The following is a 19,177-nucleotide window of genomic DNA, read 5'->3' on the forward strand; positions in this document are numbered from 1 at the left end:
GATGTAAGCTATTGCTGACTGTGACAATCATCGTCGACGGTTCCTTCCACAATTCTTTTTTTAATTCTTCATTATTACACCCTTTTCTAGTTCCAGAAGTCACACTGAGGCCCGCAGGAGCCGCGTGCGTGGTGCGCGCCTCGTCACGTGACTTGAGGCGAGTTTGAAGGTAAACTAAGATGTCAGCAGCTGTATCTTTCTCAAACCTTTCTGTAGTTCACATTATTCCCAGAGCTAGCGCTACCTTTCCTCCTCAAGGTCTTTGTAGCATATAGGTCAATGGGCGGAAGCAAAACACTTTTTGAATTAGCAGCTTGTCATCCCTCGCATGACAAGCTACGCGATTCGCAGTTTTGCACCTGAATTTCAAAGGCGATGGGCGTGAGGGGCTGGATGCGTGGATGCGGGGGAGGGGCGGAGACTTGTGTCAGCGTGAGTGGGGTGTATTTGCATTTTTCTCCGCTTCTAGTGCTAGCGATACATTCGCCACTTATGCGGGAAAGCCAGGCTAGCCAAGTCCGCTCGCAAGCGAATCCTATTTTCTGCGTCCTTGCGGTTTCTTTTTCGTGTCACGTGCAAGCGCTGAGCGTAAGAGTGAGGCTCTTGCACAAGCGCGATTCTAGGGCCGGCCCAGTGTGGAGCGCGAACGAGGAGGGGACTTTGCCTTGACGGGTACACGTATATAACGGCGTCTGTGCCGAAGACCAGGCACACACACGCACTAATCCTTGCGCCCAGCAGCAGCAGCAGCAGTCGGAGCGTCAGCGTCCCAGCAATCATGATCAAGCTCCTGGTCAGTATTCGGAAACACTTCCTCAGCCTTGTCTTTGTTGGTGTTAGCTTCACTTTCTGAAAGCGGCAAATTTTCGACCCCGTGAACCATATTGTCAGAACCGATCTATACCTGAGCTCCATTGGTCTTTCCTATTGGCACTAATATACCAAACTCGAGTCCTACTCGTCCAGGCGACTTGCCACGCCGTGGGCAAGTGGCTATGTCACTCTGTGCTGCTGGACTGGAGGTCATGATTCTGATTCCCAGCAGCGGCTGCCGCGTTCTGACAGATGTGGGATGCACTAAATTACCTTGATGTCAGAAAGGAGCACTCTGTGCTCAACGTGTCCCATTGCAGTTCGCCTGCAGCTGTGTATGACTTATGCATCCGATTCCTTGCCATGCTATGGAAAATCACATTAACTTAGTACTTGCGAAACAATTGCTCAAGATAAGTCCAAAGCATGACCTTCTCGCTGTTTGGCACAAAACTATGTTTATTGCTCGATCACTGGAAAACACCATTAGGCACCAAAACTAAGACGGAATAGCTGACTGCTTCTCAAGCTACACACCATGTTTTCGGTTCAGAGGCTAGCCGAGGTGATAGCACGTCGATGGCCTCGTGTAGCGAAAACGATCGCATGCTGTCTTGTTTTCGCAGGAGTATGACGATATTCTCGCTCCACAATACAATCAGTGCGCTTTAGTACGGCGTTGATGTGCACCCGCATGTGACCACGGCGCTAAGTGGTGCCTGTAATACGACTTTCGTTAACGGAAAGGTTTTGAAAGAACGCAATCGGTGGTATGCCGCTTGCACTTATGCGGCATAATGCTACTCGGTGATTCGGCAAACCCTCTCTCATTCTCCTTGCAGATCCTCCTCGCCGTACTGGCCCTCTTCGCCGTCTCCTACACTACTGCAGCGCCGCAGTACCTTCTCCCGTACGCCTACCCGTACCACTATGGCTACTACGGAGCCTACTACCCGCACGCCTACTACTACGGGCGCTGAGCCAGCATCGAAGCGAGGGTAGCGACAGCTCGCGGTGAGCGAATGTCGGACCTTATTATCAAACTACTCCAGGAGACGAATAAGCGCATATTAAACTCAAGCGCCAGAGCAGCCGGCAATGGCGATGGAATATGATAGTATAAGGGGATCGTAGGTATCTTCTAGTAGTCGAGGTCAGCAGTGCTATCCTTCGTCATAGTTGCGACAATGGCTTCCGGTAACAGGTAACAGATGAAGGTTGCATGCGGCGTTCGTCAGTGACTAGAAGCGAAATTTATTCGAATGAAAGACCACCGTTAGAAGCTTTCTACAACTCAGTGTAAGCATGTATCGCTGCATGATTCTATATGCACAAAGCTTTGCAGTAAGTTTAGGTCGTACTTCATATTTCAGCTTGAAGCCTCCTCGTAACTGAGCATATTTGAAATAACACTTTGAAACGCAGGAGTGCATATTTGTACTTCATCAGACGTGTTTACGATAGGATAGCACGTATAAAGCTTGTACTACGTTCTATACTTAGCGCCTTAACATGAGTGTGGCTTCGTGTGGTTCTTTCTTACGCAAGGCTTCATTGTATTGAGAAAATGAAGTATCAGAGTAAACACGAAGTTCGAAGAATCTTCGCGGTGACCGAAATAGTCAATGACTAACTATCCCGAATCCATGTATGTGACGCACCACATGCTGGTTTACGGTGTTGTGAACCAATGTTTGCTTTCGTAGTTAAAGAAGACATGGTAATGGCAAATAACACGGTATCCCAGCGAAAGGACCGAAGAGAACAGGCATTGAAAATGGTATCAAGCTTGATGTAAGCCATCTATCGAGGCATCTATGTGTACCATGTATGACACTCCGAATAATACAAGGCGGAAGTCTTCGGAGACGTACTGTACAGGAGACTTTTGATACCTTGCATTGACCAGTGCTGTGTTGCTGTTTTCAAATGCTGCAGGCGACTTCTTCGAAAGCAATTGAGGCTTCTTAACGCACTCCTTCACTGCTATGGGCACTTCTCATGATCACCACCGAGCCGCACTAAGTCACTTCTGCTGTCCTGCGAACTCCAATGAAGCCCACTGTTTTAACATCGACTCTTCTTCAATCTTGGATCTTGGTTTGGAATTAAAACATTTCTAACCAGACTGAACAGACTCCTGCTCCAATTATCGCGTTTTTAAAGGAAAATACCGGTGGCACGCTAAATTACACTTCTTTCTGGCAAATACAAAAGCAGTCAGGACCTCAGGCGATGCACTTAGAAAGGAGAGGGTTGCGCTGCGGGATATTTTTTTCTCGTCGCACAGCTTCCATACACATGTAAGACGCATTGGTGGCCTGGCATTAAACCATTTCCATACTTGCAAATAATTCATTTCCTTTCCGTAATTTGTGTACAGCGTAGAACCAGCACAAGCACTTTTGACAGCTGTTTGTTGGCAGCCAGCGTAAAGCTCATCCTCTCGTAACCTCTAAAACCCTTGAGTAATAAGGGAGTTCTAGCTGGAAGTTGTTGCCTGTATAAGTTGGATTGCTGCGCTCAGTCATGGGTCGAGAACTCCGGGAATCGGTGCTTTCTTGCGCCCTTTATTTCTGGTATTTCAGCCTTTTCTTGTTTTAAGAATTTTTAGACTATCCCAAGACTACATTATCTTTCATTGAGTTCTTAAGCGCAATATGCCAGTTCATGTTGAAATTTCAATCTATCTGAGTTACGGTAAAGCGTAATGGAATGTCCTTTCCGCTGTTACATTACCTAGGCTGACATTCCGAATATACGTATTTGTAGCGTTAAACAGATAATTTTCGGCGTGCAAAAAACCTAGGCACGGTGTGTCTTTATCTGGTATTTCACAGGATTATTAGGGCCTTGAATATAGCAGGCCTCTCTGTTAAACGCAGGCCTTACTGCTAAAGCAGGGAAGTTAAGCTTCACTGCTTAAACTATCTTTTCCATTCACCTTCATGCTTGAACCGCCGCTGTTGTTACTACAGCAGAACGGTGCTCAATACAGCAGTAAAGAAAGAACACAAGTATGAAAAATTCATGGTTACTTGCTTACGTTGCGGCCGTGGCTCAGCATTCGTCAAAATGGCATGGCTTTCGTCTTCGCTCATCATAGCCGAAACATAAGCAAGTAAACACGCCTTTTTTGTATGTGTACTCCAGCTTTCTGAACTTCGTGCATACTGGACCTACAGAGCATTCTGTTTGAAATTATAGATGTATGTGTTGTAGTAAAGAGGGGGGATGGGGGAATGCTCGGCGCTGCATCCACATTGCCAGTTCACCGGGGAAAAGCGACCTTGAAATTGCCTGGGCTGCTCTGACTGAAATGCTGCCGACGCTGCCTGCTGCTCTCGTGTCCGGTTCCTTGCTTGATTTAGATTTTCATAGAGGTTGCTGCGGTTTTAGACCACTCTGGAATTACGCAGCTGGACTCTGCCATCCGTCATGCCTAACGACGCCATCCAGACATCCGCACCGGTTTAGCCAGCCATCGTATGTGCTGGCGCCAAGCGTCAGCGAGATCCTGACCTCTTCAGTGGCCCCTTTGAGAAAGACGTTGAAGATTGGCTGGGATCTTATGAAAGAGTGAACAACGCCGATAAATGGGACGGTCCATTGAAGCTGAACAACCCGATCTTCTATTTACTAGGGGTCGCCAGCTGTAGTTTAAAAACCACAAAGCCGATCTCTGCACGTGGGCTAGCTTCAAAACCAGCATCGCAGAAGTTTTCGGTCACCCGGGCGTGCGCAAGCTTCGTGCAGAACGACGCCTACGGCGCCGATCCCAGCAAACTAATGAAACGTTCACCAGCTACATAGAGGACGTCATAGACCTCCGCTGGCGTGTCAACCCAACAATGGCGGAGGAGGACAAGGTGTTGAAGGGAATTTCCGACGATGCCTTTCATGTGTTGCGGTCGAAAAACAGTGGCACTGTTTCTCAAGTAATTTCTCAAGACCCTGATCCATATGCTTCACCGTGACCGTCGTCTTCTGCATCTCGTAACACCGGCCAGGTGTCTTCATACTCCGACCACCGCCCTCTTGTTGACCGCCGTTCGCCATCGCCTCGACACCGCTCGCTTTCGCCGATGCGTCGTCGTCTCTCTGCGCCGGAACAGGAAAACTAATCACCACAGCTCGAGAGGCAAGAACTGCGCCACCCACGAAAAGACCAATGTCTCTCCGTTCGACTAATGTTATTGACGTTTATATGGATGCCGTTGCTGCATTCGCCCTCGTCGACACTGGCGCAGCAGTTTCAGTTTTTATTGCCAAGATTTGCCTTTTTCTCAGAAAACTTACTACGCCACTGCCAAACGTATCCCTTCGTACTGGCAGCGCAGACCACATCACGCCTGTGGCTATGTGCAGTGCTCGCGTTGTGATTACCCGCCTCGTCTACGCCGTCGAATTTTCGGTGCAGTATGGTATGGTCATGCTCACATCGGCTCCTGATTTTTCAAAGTTTTTGGCCGGACATTTCCCTCCAACACCCGCGATTGGTGACTCAGAAGACGTCTAAAGCGAAGAGGACCACGCCGGTACCATTTTTCACCGGTCGGTGGACTTTTCATCGATTTACCGCCAATTTACACTTCGACCATGCCGGAGAGGGCTCGGCCTACTCACCCTAGGCCTAACCCCAACGTGGGGCCCGCCGCTTGCGGAACCTGTTTCACGCACGGGCGACGCTGGTCGAAGCTGCTAGAAATGGAAGTCACTGTGGAGGGGGAGGACATTCTCCGCGAGCTCGTTTCCAAAGATTTAGGATGGCAGAAAGCGGTTTCTAAACGCTCTGCAAAGCGCGGTGAAACTGCCCTGGCTAGCATTAAAGGAACTCTTGGCGCTCAGCCTACCATGGACGTGGCCCGGCATGGTGGAGCCCGCGCAGTGCAGCTCTAGGGAAAGCTACTCAGGGCAGAGCGAATGCCCCGTTTACCTAAAGAAGGGGCCAACGTCATCGTAAGACCGAGAGGAGGGCTCAACATCTCCAAGATGGGAGCCCCGGTGATCGCCAGTGCCCTAGTACGTGCTGCTGAGATCGCATAGAGTGAAGCAGAAGAGGACACCATATGTCCCAATTGGCAACAGAACATCGTCGTGGTCAGCACACCCAAGAGGGAGAACGCTACCCTGTACGTGAGAACGAAGGGTGAGAACTGGAACCTGGAGAACTGGAGCCGAAGGACATCCGCCATTCCGCGGACGCTCCAGATCCAGGGGGCGCTCCAGATCCAGGGGGAGCTCCAGGCCCAGGGGGTGCTCCAGGTCCCGGGGCAGATCTCGCGGCAGATCCCTGCCGAGAGGGCGCTCCCAATCCAGGGGGTGCTCGAGTTCAGGACACAGAGGCAGCGGGACGAGCCGTGTGCGGTTTCTTGAGGACCACCAACCAGGAGGCAGGCCGACGACTACCGGCACAGCATGGGCCGACCGCTCGAAGGCAACCGGCCCAAACAAAGTAACCGGGGGCGCGACAACGGGGCATGCGAGCAATGACAGGCTGGCTAAGCTAGAAACCTAAAACGCGCATATGCGATCCGTGATTCACAACCTCATGAGAGAAGTAGAGGAACTTAGGAGCGGCAATACGGCTAGGATGAAGGTCGAGCCTGCATCCCAGCCACGACCGATTAATAACGACGCAGATGATGCAATCAATAGCGAGAGGCCCACCAAACGCAGGGCTCTCAATGGCGAACAAGAATCGACGGCGGCCGGGCGCGCTCGCTCCGAGATCCGCGAGATACTCAGTGCGCTCAGTAACAGGTCAAGCAGCTAACGGAATCGGTAGCCGCTATGCAATCCAATATCGCTCGTCTGGAAACAAATGTAACCAACCTACACACTAACATGAACAGTCTCCAAACCAACACGGCGGCTATGGAAGAAAGAAACAACCAACGCTGCATAAAGATTGAGGTGTTCCTAGACAATGTGGTGGCCCCTGTACTAGGAACCCGAGCGACCAGCTTCTCCGGGACGGCAACCAGTGAATCAATGGACCGAGTAATGCCAGGCAGTCACGCCAGCATGCATATAACTCCTCATGATGGCAGAACCCACTAGCGACTTCATAGTATGGCTGTGGAACTGTCGAGGACTGGGAGGCAAGGTACAAACGCTACAGCAGTACCTCAGGACACACGAAATGAAACCTAGCGTGATCCTGCTACAGGAGACGCTCACCGAGCACATGAAAATCCAGGGCTATCGTACCCTGGCCAAGCATGCCGATGGTAGGAGGGTCGCCATTCTGCTACGGAACAAGCTCACTTTCTTAGAGCACGACATCCACATGCTGTCTAACATCAAATATCTGATGGTAGAGATAGCAGGCAAGGGGAAACGTAGCAAGCCAACGTTCATCCTCAACGCATACAGCAGCCCAAAACAGCACAGGCAGAGGTTTCCGGCTTTCCTAACCAAGCCCATGCACCTGGCAGGCAGTAGTCCCCTGCTCATGGCGGGAGGCTTTAATGCCCCGCATCCGACGTGGGGATATGTGCAGAGTACACCTAAGGGAAAAGACCTATGGGAAAAGAGCATCGAGGCAGGCTTCGAGCTCATAACCCACCCGATACAACCAACGAGACGGGGAACTTCTACCAGCAGGGACACTGCGCCCGACCTCGCCTTCACCAAGAACACTACTCGAGCGTCGTGGTCTAACACAGGGGTGGATCTAGGCAGCGACGACTACATCACAGCGATGACGTTAGGCCCGCACAGGACCGAGGAAAAGGAATTCAAGCTAGTGGACTGGGACAAGTTCAGAGAGCTGAGGACCGGTAGGTCCGTGCAGGAAGCGAACGCATCCATACACGGGTGGATGACGCAACTCCAGACGGATCTCGAGGCAGCAATGCGAACGGTCACCACCGACCTGGGGTGCGATCGGAGATGGTTGTTCGGCGCGTTCGTTCGGTTACCGGCGCGCGCGATTGGCCTACTCCGCGCCGACGTTGCCAGCCGCGCGGCGCGGCCACGTTTTTGGTGACGTCAAAATGACGACACGCTCCTGTCAATCATCCTCCCACTGAGCATATCGTCTGCTAGGCGCCGCACCCGACGGGAGCTGGGAAGTTTTGAGCGATCGTACGGCTTCACATGGCGCGTCTGGTGGATTGGATTGGATCCAACAGGCGGCCTTTTCGGCTGCGGAATGGCACGTTTGAATCCAATCCATAGTTTAATTCGAGAAAATGGCGCTTCCGTTGGGAACTTAGGTTGTTGCGCTGGCGCTTCTAGAGGAAGGAGGAGAGCGGGTGGCGGTGCGAAACGCGTTTGAAGAAATGGCAGAAAGTGAATTCCGGCGTCGTTTTTGTTTCTCGAAACAAATAATTCGTTGGTTGTACAGAGTAATCGACAACATCATCGGTGCCAGCGAGCCACTGGAATGTTGTCGCTGCCTCTTGAAAAGTGCGCCACTCGTCCCGTCGTTTTTTTTTCTTTTTTCTTCTCGCTGCGCGCGACACCACTAAGGGACGACGCAAAGAACCTAATAGTTATAAATTGCAGTAGTCACACGAACTACTATTTGAAAACGTGTTTGGGCTTGAGAAGAAAAAATGCATTTTTTTAGATAAAGATTTAGTTCATTTGGAAGACGAGAAACATTTGGTTTTGTAGTATACTGTTTGCAAGCAGGCGACAAAGGACGGAAGTAAGCTTCCGGGGGGGTCACCGCTTCCTGATTGGCAGCTGCTCTCCCCCCCCCCTCCGCTGTCACAAATTTTGCATACTGCAACTTTGTGACGTTGCAGCAACTGAACAGAACGCGTATCGAACAAAATATCTCCGATCGCGCCCCTGGAAATTGAGAAGGTGGACAGTAGACTAGCCCACATGCTAGAAGCCAAGCAATCGTTACTGCAAAGAAAGAAAGGGCAACGCCTGAACCGTCGGCTGCGCAAGGAAATTTCGGAGCTAAATCGGAGCATCGAACAGCACTGCTCCACACTAGCTAGGCAGGAATGGGACAAGACCTGCAACATTACTGACCGGTAGCTACGCAGAGGCGGCTCTTGGAAACTTCTGAAACACCTCTTGGACGGCGCGAACACCAAGACCTCGCGGAGGGACGCGATGAGCAAGCTGCTATACGAGGCATGCAAAACCAAAACACCGGACGAGCTCGTAGTAAGACTGACGGCCAAGTATCTCCCCGTGGCGGATGCGGCAGCTACCGAGGACGCGACCTCCCAATACTCGGGTCGATCTAACGCGCAGATTGATGCCGACTTTACCACGGAAGAGATCATGCAAGCGCTTAGAGGTCTCAACAGCCGATCCGCACAGGGGCCGGATAACATCACCAACAAGGCCCTCCACAATCTGGATGAGAGCGGCTCGGAGCAGCTCACTACGATAGTTAACGAGACGTGGCGTTCAGGCAAAGTTCCCATAAAATGAAAGACGGCCAAAACGGTCTTAATACTAAAAGCCGGCAAACCTCTCAGAATGGACAATCTGCGCCCAATTTTACTTACGTCGTGCGTGGGTAAGAGTACGGAGCGGGCGGTGCTTAACCGTATGAAGCTTTACCTGGAAGAGAACTAGATATATCCTCACAACATCATTGACTTCCACCAGAGGCTGGCGACAGAAGACGCCATAAAGCTGGTCAAAAGCCAGATACTAGACAGCACAACAAGAGGCGTCAAGGCCATCCTAGGCCTAGACCTAGAAAGGGCCTTTGATAACATATGGCACTCCTTCATTCTACAACAAATCTCAACACTGGGACTTGGTCAACGTCTCCCTGACTACATCCGTGACTTCCTGAGGGGAAGGCAGGCCTCGCTACGAGTCGGGCTCTTGCAGTCTATTCCAGTCGTACTGGGCGACAGCGGTACCCCACAGGGCTCGGTGACATCCTCTACCCTCTTCAACCTGGCCATGATAGGACTGTCCAGGCAACTGACTCGAATCGAGAACCTCCAACATACTATCTATGCAGATGACGTGACCATGTGGGTGGCAAAGGGAGCGAGGGACAAATTGAGCACACTTTACAAAATTCGATCCGAACTACTGTGGAGCATCTCAAACCAATAGGCGTGCGGTGCTCGCCGTGCAAGTCTGAGCTGCTGCTATATAGAACCAAGAGACGAGGGCCCAAACCGAAGGGATGGGACACAGGTGCCGACCCATGCGTCCGCCTGTACAACGCTGAAGGCAACACGATTCCCGTGGCCGGTCACATCAAGAAGTTGGGCATGAAAATAGAGGCGAACGGTTCGAACACCATTACAGTCGCTAAGCTCACCACGAAGGCCGAGAACGCCACACGCCTACTGAGACGAGTGGCCAGCTGGCATCATGGGCTCAAGGAGCAAAACCTGCTTAGACTGGCACAGGCCTTCGTAATCAGTCACTTCGTGTACATCGCGGCCATGAACAATTGGTCCCAAGTGGGGAGACACAAGCTTGAAACGCTCCTGCGTAAGGTCGCCAAGAAAGCCATGGGTCTACCCATGCACACTAGCACGGACGCACTGGACGTATTAGGCATGCACAACACGCTGAGCGAGCACAGGAACGGGCACAGATCACCAGGCTGTCCGGCACACCTGCGGGAAGGTGGATCCTGCGAGAAAGCGGCGTCGCGCTTCGGGAGATCGAGTGCAACAGCCACGTGTTAACAGCCGACCAGAGGAAAACGATCAGGGCAGCCCCTCTGCCCACGAATATGAACCCATAGCACAACATGGACAGAAGGTATGCTCGAGCCAAGGCACTCCTGCGACAGGCAGCCGCCTCGGAGACATCATGCTGCTTTATGGACGCAGCCAAATATCGCAGCCAAAGATCACACGGTCATCAACGTGTGCACGGTCCGCACTGATAGTCCTGATGGGGCCGAGCAGGTGTCCATCAGTCTTGCACTCCTAGAAGACGATAAAAGCTTCGTATACTGCGACTCCAGGAGGGCAATTCTGTCCTTCTGAATAGGGGGCATATCCCCGACCGTCGGCAGAATACTTGGTACTCATCACCTCACCCCACACTACTTCAATTGGTTCTTGGCACACATGGGACCATTGGAAGGGCCGCTCCCTAACCTCAGCGAGACGGCACACGAGGCCGCACGAGACCTAACTCACCGTGCGAGCCCGGACTCCCTGTGGGCAGGATGGGACAGCGAGCGCGACCCCCTCATCACTTGCAATGATCTCACCCAGCAAGTTAGTCAAGAGAACCATGCCGCTACTGCACAAAGCATTCAATAAAGCACAAGACGTCACGTACAGGGGGCTTCAGACGGGCACCTACCCATGCCCGGCCTTCCTGCACAAAATCTTTCCGGACGCGCACCCTCACAATGCGTGTCGCTACTGTAAGGGTATAGCTAGCTTTGCTCACATGCTCTGGTGTTGACCCTGGTACCGGGGGCCAGGACCATCAAGGAATAGTGGGACCGAGCTCTACGCAGCTCGGACCTTGAAGCACAACTCTGGGCTGTTCATCAGGCCCGCGACGCGGCGGAGGGGCATGGCCTCTCTGTCCCGACGTGGGAGCGGCCTGCTTTACAACGCACCGCTTCTTGACGCTGGCGCAGCTGAAGATAAATTTTTCCGAAGACGTTGCAATTCCACCGCGCTCTTCTGCCCTTGCCACGGTGTTATGCAACATTGTTGCTGACGCAAGCGCCATTTTTAGGTCGCCTGCCATTTTCGTTCGTCGCAAATGTTCCCCGCTGCCTTTCGCTCTTCCAGAAGTTTACGTCGGCGTCAGCAGGCTGCTCGTCTCCAAACAGTTGTCATGACCACTCACTTTCTTTCATGAGGAGGGCGCTGGCCGCTTCCATTGTGTCGACCCTGCTGCCATCACTGACATGCCAACTGGTTCCATCATCACTCATGAGGTAGCCAGGCAGCCTGTAACCTCGCTCAAGAGCCGACTTGGCCTGGCGTTCTAAATAGCTTCATCGCCGACACGTTGACTGTGTCCCGACCCGCCCACCTTCTTTCTGTGTCTTCTCGACAAGTTCCATCTTTCTTTCGACTGCCAACATGCTCCCTCCGGCTCCTCGCCAACGGTTCGTCATCGCATCGACACTGGGCACCGGTGCACCACTATGACAATGACCATATTGTGTATCCGTGACAGAGCGCCGTGTTATCGACCACCAAGTAGCTAACATGCTCAAGCGCGGCGTCATCTAGCCTTTGGAAAGCCCTTTGTCATCTTCAGTTGTTCTTGTTAAGAAGAAGGATGGATCGATTCGATTCTGTGTCAATCACGGTCGTCTTCACAACATAACTCGTAAAGATGCTTACCCTATACCGAGAATTCACGATGGCCTTGACTGCCTCCAAGGCGCGGAGTTATTCTCCTCTATCGACTTACGCAGCGGCTATTGGCAAGTCCCCATGACACCAGACGACCAACCTAAAGCGGCCTTTGTAACGCCAGATGGTCTGTATGAATATCGTGTCATGCCTTTCGGGCTTTGCAACGACCCCCTCCCCCTCCGCCCAACATTTGATCGTATGATGGACAAACTTTTACGTGGTCTCAAGTGGAAAACGCGCTTTTGCTACTTTGATGATGTGGTTACCTTCTCGTCCGATTCTTGCACCAATCTCTGTAGGCTAGGAGAACCGTCAGAGTGCTTAACTGACGCCGGCCATCAGCTCTACCTGAAGAAATGCCACTTTGGCGGCAAGTCAGTTCATCATATTTAGCCATATAGTATCTAAAGACGGTATTCTTCCTGACGTTGCCATGATCCAAGTAGTTGCTGATTTTCTCAAATCTACCTCTATAAAAGAACTGCGCAGATTCGTTGGCTTCTGTTATTACTTTCGCCGCTTCATTCAGAAATTTGCGTCCATCATGCCGCTCCCTTCAATCAGCTTCTACGGAGCGACTCGAACAATTACGCCTGGTAGCCCACTTGTGATGACGCATTTCAAGAGTAACGTTGTCTACTATCCTTGCCGCCGATACAGCGCCACTTCGGCCATACAGCTTCGACCGAAGTACGCACCGACGCCAGCGGTGTTGTACTCAGCGCTGTGCTCGCGCAGTTTAAATATGGACTCGACGAGTGCAAGCCGCACCCTCACCAAAGCCGAGGCGAAGTATTCAGTTACAGAGAAGGAATGCTTGACCATAATATGGGCACTTTGTAAATTTCGACCCTACCTCCATGGCTATCCCTTCGAAAATGGCATCTTCGACGTGCCGGGAACACTCCTGACGCCACCGTAGTATGTGCGGGCAGGCTTTGCCGTGAACAGTAGGCTCTTCATCGATTCAGGAACCCATCGGAATGGAGAACAGCCGATGATAAGCCTATTTGTTTCCGCTACATCTGAGCTGAACACATTGCTCGCTATTGCCGCAGCCAGTGACGTTCTCAGTCCTCTTGACCATTTTCCTCTTACTCTGGTCCTTCCGTACTGCAAGCCAGTGCCGCCCTGCACCAAATCCTCTCCACCCAGTGTCCCTGAGGAAAGTGCCCACTATATACGCTCAGTCACCTCTGCCGCATCACCGTCCATCTTTTTCACCGACTTGCCGCCGCTCTCCTTCGCCGTTCTTTAGCTGTCGCTTTTCGCCAGAAAGCTAGACTGCGCAGCTTATGGGCGGGAAGCTGCACTGTCGACCTTGACCCGAAATCCCCTGTTGCCCTTAAGTGCCTACAAGAACACTCATGTCCACATCGACGGCGACCCTCTCGGAGCTTTGGTTGATACTGGGGTTGGTTGCACTGTCATCAAGTGCCATTTTCATCGTGGTACGAAGACTATTATACCTCCTACAACCCCAGTTGCATATGTAGATGACTGTGCGTCGGTCGCTGTTGCTGGGATGTGCATAGTTTGGGTTACCGTTATTGGTCACCACGTGGCTGTTCTTTTTACGGTCCTTGAGTGGTACCCTCACCACCTGTTACTTGGACTTGATTTTTTTTCAGCCTATTCTGCTCTTATTGATTGCTCCACCGGTGTCCTCCACCTTGAGCTGCCTCGCCTCTGTGAACCCAGTGACCAACCACCTCCGTTTCGCTTCCATTGCAGATATATTGTTTGCCTACCTTCTAAAACGGCGACGTCTGTCGAATTGTCATGTTACCCGCCGTAGTTGCTCAGTGGCTATGGTGTTGGCCTGCTGAGCACGAGGTCGTGGGATCGAATCCCAGTCACGGCGGCCGCATTTCGATGGGGGCGAAATGCGAAAACACCCGTGTGCTTAGATTTAGGTGCACGTTAAAGAACCCCAGGTGGTCAAAATTTCCGGAGTCTTCCACTACGGCGTGCCTCATAATCAGAAAGTGGTTTTGGCACGTAAAACACCAAATAAAAAAAAGAATTGTCATGTTCGCCAGCTGCTCCAGATGGCGACTACTACGTGATGCCTCTTATTGACGTCTTGCTCACTCACGGTATCGCTGCATCCTACATGGTCCTGGGCAGTATGGCTAACAGTACTTGCCATCCACTTGTGAATTTTGGCTGCATCAAGCAAGCACTTCCACAGGGGCTTTCCGTAGCTCACCTTTTGCCCTTGCAAGACTTTCAGCTTGAAGCTTTTGCACTGGATGCTACATTCAGAAAGGCACTCCGACTTCGACAACTTCTGTCAGCCGCGAAATTCGCAGCATGATCGCCAATGACCATCCGCCTGAGCACACTGAAGCCCTCAGACGTATTCTTGAGTCGTACCGAGATGTTTGCGACTTCGGTAATCGGTTTTGGGCCAGACGTCTGCTGTAGCGCATCGCATACACACAGGCAAGGCCATATTGATGCCATAGCGATGCCCTTATCGAATGTCTGCGTCTGAGCGAAGCATCATCCCGCAGGAAGTCAACAAGATTCTTGCGAAGGAGATTAACGAGCCATCAATCAATCCCTGGCTTCTCCTGTTGTTTTAGTTAAAAGGAAGAATGGATCTTGGCACTTTTATGTGGACTGAAAGCCATCTCAACATTACGAAGAAAGGCACTTGACCGTTACCGCGAATTGATGATACCATCGATGGTATCTGTAGTGCCGCTTCACTACTATCTACCTTCGATCAGGATATTGACATATTGTTGTGGACCCAATAGACCGAAAAAAAACGGCTTTTGTAACTACTGATGGGCTTGATCAGTTCAAGGTCATGCCTTTCGGTCTGTGTAATGCCCCAGCCACATTCGAACGAATTATGGACTGTCTGCTTCATGGATTTAAGTGGTATACATGCTTCTGGCATTTCAACAACGCAATTGTGTTTTCGCCTACGTGTGATACACACACCTTGAACGCCTCTAGCGGCTCTTGACGCTCTCCGCCGTGCGGACTTCAGCTGAATTCATCGAAGTGGCGTTTTGGTCGTCGCCGCATTACAATTTCTTGGCCATATTGCAGACGCTGCCAGCGTGCAAACTGACCCATAGAAAATTAGAGCCGTGAAAGGCTTCTTTGTGCCCCAGTCTGCCAAAGAAGTTCGCAGCTTTGTGAGGCTCGGCTCCTATTTTCGCTGGTTCGGGAAGAATTTCGCAGTGATTGCGAAACCGCTCACAGATGTTCTTAAACAACACGTCTCTTTTACCTGGGGTCCTACTCAAGCCGCGGCTTTCTCCGAGTTAACCACTCTACTGACAACGCCTCCCATTTTCGCCCACTTCGACGCATCAGCCCGAACTGAAATCTACACTGACACGAGTAGTTACGGAATAGGCGCTGTTTGTGACGCAACACCCACGTGGAGCGAACTGCTTCGTAGCTTATGCCAGCAGCCTGCTGTCCGCATTGGAGCGCAATTAATTACGGAACGTGAATGCCTCGCTCTTGTATGGCCAGTTGCAAAATTTCGCCCTTATCTATTCTGGCGACCGTTGACAGTAGTTCCTGACCACCAAGCCCTATGTTGGCTCGCCTCTTGAAAGATCCTACAGGCAGACTCGCACAATGAGCGCTGTGCCTACAAGAGTGCACCTACACGGTATGACAGACTTTCTCCGCCAGGACGTAGTCTTCGCACACGGTGCCCCACGTCAACTGCTGAGTGCCCGAGGCCACACGTTCTTATTGTCTAAGGTCATCGAAAATATCTTGCGCTACAGCTACACGTGGCACAAGATCACCAGGCCCTATATCATACCCAGACGAGCGGTCTCACCGAGCGCTTGAATCGGACCTTATCAGACATGCTTTTAAAGTACATGTCGGCTGACCACCGTGATACGGACCTTGCACTGCCATACGTGACGTTCGCATTCCTCCCACCGCGACACTGCTGCATACTCTCCTTTTTGCCTTTTGTTCTGACGGGAACCAATTTTACTGTTGGACACAATTATTCCTTCCCCTGCCACTTTGACTAGTGAATATGCACGCGATACCATTGCACGGGCCGATTAGGCGCGGCAGATAAGCCATAGTATATTTACTGCTTCACAAGACAATCAGGAGCACGTTTGCGACCAGAGACACCGCGACGGTTTTTCTCCAGGTGCTTCGGGCTACTGTGGACCCCCTCCCGACGTGTGGTCCTTTCTGGAAAGCTCCTTCCTAGCTGCACGGGCCAATACCGCGTCCTTCGAAAAGTGACTGACGTGACGTACGAGATTGACTCCGCCAGTCCCGCTTCATCTTCTGTTCCGTTGTCCAGCGACGTCGTCTACGTTTTGAGACTCAAGCGTTACTACCCTTCCTCTGCTGTGCGTCCCTAGTGGCGCCGAGCTGGCGCTTCTGTCGCCGGGTGTCATGCTACGTGCTACTCTAAGAAGAGGAAGTCGACATTTGGATTTAGTAGGACGTAGCCACAAGTGGCCTCTACCTGATCTGAGGACGATGGCGTCTTTTGCTTGATGATGTTGGCTGGCTTCCATGTTGGCCAGTGCTTGCTACCCCTTGTAAATAGTTTCCCTGCTGTGCTTCCACGTAACAATATATATGACCGCAGGATATCCTCATCTCATCAGTTAGCATTTGTATACTATACTGCGAGCACAGAACCTCTTTTGGTATGTTAAAGTGTAACGCCCCCTTTTTTTATTGATATTGTTTTCTTATTGTTTTCTCATTATTCACACTGTTTTTTTCCCGCGGGGCTGGTGGGGACGCACTCGTGCTACGTCGGGGAGCGCTCGCACCAATAACCTCCTGTAGAGCTGCCGTGTCTCTATGCTGATAATTTTGTCCCCATTGCTTCTTCCGCAGAACAGCAAAGCGGACGTACTTCCGCAAATGCACACCTCATTTCCGTCACTAACCCAACAAAACAGGTCGGGAAGTTATGGGCTTCCACTGCAGCCGCCGATTTCGGTCTATATAAACGTTCCTTTTCTGCACGCAAAGGATAAGCCGAAGGCTCAGCGGCCTTCGTGACCCATAGCGCCATAAAATCTTCAACTTCATGATCGTCATGGTTATCCTCATAACTTATACGTTTCTCTTTCCTCTCCTTCAGGTTTCATAGTTCACAGTTGTCAAACTCTCGCATGTAAGTACTGGCCTATGGCGCACTGTAAAAGTCCAAGTTTCCGCGCTGGCGGAAAGCTAGCGTTTCCTAACCTGCACGAGATCGCAACGCTGCCTTCATCTATCATTTCACGCGCCTTCGCGCCGTACGCGCATACCAGACTCTGGAGGCATTCCTTTGCGGAAGAGACGGCGAGCCGCGTGATATCGCCGTCGCATACCCCTGGCTATACGCGACATACGGAGATCAGGTTTTTCCCCTCCAGCACTGCTCCGCATGCATAAAGCGTCGCGAAAGAGCGCCCCGGCGCTGTTTGCGCAAGCTGGCACGTGAACAGCGAAAGCTACAGAAACAGAGAGAAAAAAAATACAAATGCGTTGACGGCAGGGAAGGTGTCGCAGTAGAAGTGTACCTGCGGGTAAAAGGGGGTTGACGCAAATGTTTTTTGAGGCGCCACGCGCGCTGCTATGCTCGCGCTTTATCTCTCTGTCATTTTTTTTCCCGTCTTTATTAATATTTTCTTTACCTTGAACTTGCGATTACGGCGAGTTGTTGCCTTCATTCTTTTTCTGCGCTTCGGCGTGTGTGACGAGCCTGAGTTGAATATGTTTGCGATGTCTCTCGGCGCTCCAAGATTAAATGCAAATAAAACGTGCTTGCCAGAGCGCAGGGAGCGCGCTTTGCGGATGTGGACACAGTGCGCGGATTACACGGACGTGTACCATGTGCTTCTGCACTTTGAAACACCGAGTGGCCACTGTCTGTGTTGTCAGAGAAAGACGGAAGCCCGCAGCGTATTTGAATGTAAACAGGGCCTCGCGAGGGGGAAATGAGAGAAATTACATTTTATGCCCACCTTGGCAACATTAATGCGAGATTGAGCATGCGAGAGAAAATCGCACAGAGGATAGTAACGTGCGCGACGGTGACAAAACTGAAGACACAGACGTGAAGGAATTAGGCCAGGTGGAAACTCGAAGTGAAAGTATAAAGGGGGGAGTAGGGAACGGTGGAAAACGCACTCTCCGCCGTTACTCCGTGACAATGGCTATACCGCTGCGGAGCCCGAGATCGAGGGTTCGATTCGTCGCCGCGGGCGGGCGCATTCCGATGGAGGGGGTGGGATGCAGTAACACTGGCGCACCGTGTTCTTGGCGCACGTTCAGCGCCCAACATTCAACTTGTGTTTGCCTCCTCTCGGTTCCCTTTCCTGTTTCTTGTTTGGTCGCTGGTGACAAGCTATACCGTCATTGATCAGCGTCATCTGTAGCTCTCTATAACTGCTATAACCCACTTTAAATAATGTTAATCGGTAGTGAGCTTTCGAGGCCTTGCACGAAATAATATTCATTTATGTATTTGTTTCGATGCCGAAGGCGCGTTTCACGCAGGAATGGTGACTAAATATCAAGAAGTATACAGTCACATGATGACATATGTTACAGCACACAGTAGTCATTGATAGCGGTTTTAAATGCAGAAATGATAATGACGTGGACCGAGGGAAGTTGATTACAATCAATCGTTGTATTTGGAATGAACGAGACAAAAGACAAGTTACCTTTACAAAAAAAATCCCTACTTTCTTGATGTTGTCTGTACGTGATAATTTGCTTATCCTGCAAAACTCGTGGCCCCGCATAGTGTCACAAACTCATGATTGCGCTAAACGAAACTGCTAGCTTGTTAACGCACGTCGCACCGCAGGAATGACCGTCTCTCCCGTCGACATCTTTTGTCGACTCTACGCTAAAAAAAATAACGCAACGACGAAAGATGTAGAAACAGTGCTTCAATGGCCTGAATGTGAGCTCGTTGGTATGCATACATAGTAGAGAAACAGCGCTAAAAACATATACAGAAGGAAGTATGCAGGACGAACGCTGTCCTGGGGTCTACGAGATCCCCACCGCGTGCGGCAGAACGTATATCGGCGAGACCG

The 19,177-nt window shown here is 51.2% G+C and overlaps 1 long non-coding RNA gene across 1 annotated transcript; it reads left to right on the forward strand.

Annotated features, from left to right (window-relative positions):
* The first annotated feature begins 636 nt into the window (after positions 1–636).
* LOC142557050 (uncharacterized) lies at positions 637–2,941 on the forward strand. Its single transcript, XR_012822709.1, has 3 exons — positions 637–793; positions 1,656–1,827; positions 2,752–2,941. It is a non-coding gene; the product is annotated as an uncharacterized LOC142557050 (long non-coding RNA).
* Positions 2,942–19,177: the final 16,236 nt, after the last annotated feature.

The sequence above is a fragment of the Dermacentor variabilis genome, chromosome 9 (assembly GCF_050947875.1).
Source record: "Dermacentor variabilis isolate Ectoservices chromosome 9, ASM5094787v1, whole genome shotgun sequence".
NCBI lineage: Eukaryota > Metazoa > Arthropoda > Arachnida > Ixodida > Ixodidae > Dermacentor > Dermacentor variabilis.